Here is a 4,744-nt window from a genome sequence, read left to right on the forward strand (position 1 = left end):
GGCAAATCGTCTTATTTAGCCAGGCAACTCTCCTATGATAAAAACACCTTTAGAGATAGGGTATAGAGCAGGCGAAGGGCCTGGTCTGTCTTGCTTTCCTGCTTACCTTTGTATTCCCAAAGGTTAGCTCAGAGCCTTGCACAAAAAAGGTAATCAACAAATGTGCCTGGGTTTTCACAACCTGTCTCTGCGCTCAAGGAGCCTCACTGTTAGGAAGTTTTCCCCAGCCTAGAAATATCCGACATGAATGGCAACCCACACTGAAAATTCCGCGTGATTCTGTTGCTTATTTAATTACTGTAAAATTTCTTTCATTCTGTTTACAGACGCTTCTAAATGATTTGTCCATACCTCCTGCATCCCTTTCCTCATTCCACCAATTTCTTGGATATAACCAGTCACAACCTAATCTCAGCTTTGGTGGGCATGTCCTTGAGCTGGCCCTACTCCTCAACCTGCAGGCACGTATATACACCACCACCACTTCTACCACCGTGACTGCCACCTCCACTAACTCCACCACTATCACTACTGCCACAATCATCACACTGACCTTTACCAACACCAGAACTACCATCGCTACCACCATGTCTGCCAGCTCTACTACCTCCACCACCACTACTGTATCTTTATCCAAGTAACTCTGGGGATTGTTGTACATTTATGAAAGCAGCTTCTGTGATACAGTGGGTGGTAAGGCTATGAAGGTGGAAGTCAGGGGCCCTGATTTGAATCCTGGCAGGAACAAACCTGTTTTGTGACCTTGGGAAAGTCACGTAACCTTTTGTTTGATCATCTGTGAAGTGAGGAGGTTGTCAGATGATCACCTAGACTCATAAAAAAAAAAAAAAAAAAAAAGACTCATAGTATTTTATAATTCCATGAATGCCTTGGGCTTTAGATGTTCACTTTTACCTTAAAAAATGTTAGTCAATGTGCTAATTATAACCTGAAAACTGTTTTGATATTTAAAAAATCCTCTTGCTTTTTCTTTGAAAATTTAGAGCTGCCTCATTATATAATGCCTGAAGCCTGTATTTATAATCAGCATCTATTTCATGATTCTGAGTCAGTTTTCACATTATTGTCTTTTTTTTTTTTTGCTTTAGAATTAGCTCGTTTGTGGTTAATGTATAGCAGAAACAAAATGACTTTTGAAAAACCTCTTTAGGAATCCTAGGGTTTGCAGCTATATCATTAAGAACCCACACAGATTTGTGACAGAACTGGGTCTTGGAAGGAGAAAGCAGCCCCGTCTGGGAGATTCTGAGCAACTGGGTTTAGAGGCAGGCGGTGTGCAGTAGAGCTGCAGTGGTGTAGACAATGGTTTGAGGGTGGCCTGGGAGAAGCAAGAAAATGATCAGCTGGACTCCAGAGGGGAGCCCTAGTGGCAGTGGTTAAAGTAGCGGTCCCTGGGTGGTCCCAGGCACTCTGGTCCCTGGGTGGTGAAAAGATTAACACACTTGGTTGGAAGTTCAAGTCCACCCAGAGGTGCCTGGCAATTGACAGCTGAAAAGTCAGCCATTGAAAACCCTATAGAGCACAGTTGTACTCTGACACACATGAGGTTGCTGTGAGTTGGAACTGACTCCACTACAACTGGTTTTTCTGGCTACTCTGGGAGGGAATATAACTTTACCTAGGATCCATAGAATGGTAGATCTAGGTGCATTTTGGCTTCACATGTAAATTCTGAGAGTTCTGAAAATGTTTGGTGAGGGAAAGGTTAAGCACTTGGGTGCTAACAGAAAGGTTAACAGTTGGAATCCACCCAGCAGCTCTGCAGAAGAAAGACCTGGTGATCTGCTTCTGTGAAGATCGCAGCCAAGGAAACCATATGGGACAGTTCTTTTCTGTCACGTGGGGTCGCTGTGAGTTGGAGCGGGCTTGATGGCATCCACCAACAACTACCACCACCTCAGCAAAGAATAGGACTTCCTACCTTCCTACTAAAAGTAAACAAACAAAAAAACCAAAACAAAAAACAAGTCAAACCCATTGCCATCAAGTTGATTCTGACTCGTAGTGACCCTATAAAAAAAAACAGTAAAACTGCCCTATTGGGTTTCCAAGGCTGTAATCTTTAAGGAAGAAGACTGCCACATCTTTCTCCCTCAGAGCTCCTAGTGGTTTCGAGCCAACATTTTGGTTAGCAGTAGAGCTCTTTAACCACTGCGCCACCAGGGATCCTTTGGTGTGGTTATATATAAATGATTATATTATTTCTACTCAGCAGCAACTGAAGCCTAGGTGGCAAGCATACTTGGATTTAAACTTGTATATATTTTTTAATTTCGGATGTGAATTCAGGCATTCTTAATACATACTTTCTGTGAATAGTGTGAAGCTGACTTTCAAGTTTCATTTAAAAAAAATTTGGGTACTTAATTGACCTAGACCATTTATTTAAAAGGCCATCTTATGCCCAGTACTCTGCAGTGACCAGCTATGAGTGAGTCTCCCTCTAGCCTCTATTCTGTTCCCTTTGGCCTTGTTATGCTTGTACCAAGGCTATACTGTCTTTATTAATGTAAAATTATAATAAGTCTTGATACCTGATAGCATAACCTTTTCCTCATATTTTTCTTCCGTTCTTGCTCCTTTGCATTTTCATATAAATTTAAGAATCATCTAAAATGATCAATTTCCATGAAAAAGCCTGCTGAGATTTTGATTGGGATTGCCTTGAAATATAGATGAATCTGGAGGAAATTTATATTTTTTACAGTATTTAATCTTCTTAGTCAGAACATTGTATAGCCCTTCATTTTATTTAGATCTTCTTCCTTTTCTCTGATATCTTTTTTTTTTTTTCTGTCCAAGGTCCTGTACAGCTAACATGTTTCCTTGCTTCCCAGGTGTAGTTTGCTGGAGGTTGTAAAGTTTTTTTTCATAGATTGGGCAGTATTCAAGATTCTGCACTGAAAGCAGGGGATTCATTTCTGGCCCACGTGTTTCCCAAAGCTCTGGCCACATTTCATTTCCTAAGCCCACATGGGCATTTTAGTCCCAAACCCAGCCATTAGGGTCTAAATCTGAGTTCAAACCCTCCTCATTTAATGCTCTGTTGTTGTTGTTTAAATTTCTGTGTTTATATCTATCTTCTGGGGGGTTATCTTTCTATTTTTCTTTCTTTGAGTGTGTATATACACGTGGTACATTTTACCCTAGAGTTTTGTGTGGTTGCATTGGAAGTGGAAGGCCCATCTTCAATAGCCCAGTCTACTAGAAAATGACTTGGATAAGTCACTAGAAAATAAAACAAAAGCAAACATGTGATTTCTTAAAAAGGTGTACTTTCAGATAAATGAGATAATTAACTGGATTATATAGAAATAGAATCTGGTATTTTATTTCCCCCATCATCCTTACCTGCCTCCTGCTGTCCTAGGAGGGCCTTGGGGGGCAGGTCAGGGGAGGGGAGACACAGGTTCCACTAACTAGCACTTAGTCACTGGTCTGTGGTAGTCAAGAAAATGTGCCACTCAGCTTTCCTGCCTCCCAGCTGCTGCTCCTGGCCCCACCCCACGTTTGTGCCATGTAGCCTGCTCCCAGCCAATGCGCAAGCAAGGTACTGAAGTCGGCCCAGTTTAATGGCCCCTGTCACAGAGCCCCTCTTGGCCTGATGGGACTTTCTCAGAGCTGCCCTGTGATCCCAGGCTCTTCCTACCCAGTCCTACTTCCTGTCCCTCTCCTTTCAGAGATGACAGACCTGCATCCCAGTCTGAAAGCTTTCTTGCCTGCTCCTGCTTCCTCCTCCTTTATCCTTGTGTGTCTTATTCCATCTCTGCATCTGCTTCTCAGAGGACCTGCATTAACAGTCTCCTCTCTCTGTTCTCATATCCACGTGGTCCCCTGCTCTGTGTCCAAATAAGCCCTCAGAGGAGGATCTGAAATGCCTTCACAACCAGGAGCAAATCACGTAGAATTGGCTCTACAGTCACCCTTCCCAGGGGATGTATTCTAGTGGGGCCAGACTGGAACTTCCATTTCAAGGAACAGAGTGATGGTGGAGCTTCAGATGAAGGCGAGGAAGGCATCTGGGGTTTCTAAGGCAGATTTTGGCCCCATGGGAGAAGGAGGAATTTGCAGAGGTGCAACTGGGCCAGGCTCTGAAAATCAGATGTAGCCTTTATCCTGACAGTGGCAATTCCCTAGGAGGAGCAAACATGGGGGTCAGAGTAGCAGCAGAGGCCACCCTAGAATCATTCTTACCCCTACCCTGTCCTCAGCCAGAAGCAGAAGCCAAATGTGGCCCCAGCATCCAGCCCAGAGAGGTGCTATGGGAAGGCAGTCGTGGTCAAATGTGACATAACAGGAACTGATCAATTTCTTCCACAGTTCAGAAATTGGTCAACATCTTCCAGAATTTACCAGAGGTACTACTATTATCCACCCATTTCCCAGACGGGAGTACTGAGACTTAGATGGGTTCAAGGTCACAATGCCAGTAAATGATAGAGGCAGGGTTTAAACCCAGGCTAATTGGCTTTAGGGCCTGCATGTTTAACTACCCTGCTATGTTTTCTTTTGACATTAGTCTGAAATTTTCAAACCTTTAGATTGCTCATTTTTCTTTTTCAAATTTTATTTCCACTATATTTTGAGAGGCATGGCGGGGGGGGGGGGAGGGCTAATGAAGATTATATGAGGAGAAATAAAGCTTCCATTCACAACCAGGTTCTCTTGTCCTTAGGTTTGAAAGTACCCTTCTAAGCATGATTCTGCCAAGTTCTTCCCCCCA

Source organism: Loxodonta africana, chromosome 26, assembly GCF_030014295.1.
Source record: "Loxodonta africana isolate mLoxAfr1 chromosome 26, mLoxAfr1.hap2, whole genome shotgun sequence".
NCBI lineage: Eukaryota > Metazoa > Chordata > Mammalia > Proboscidea > Elephantidae > Loxodonta > Loxodonta africana.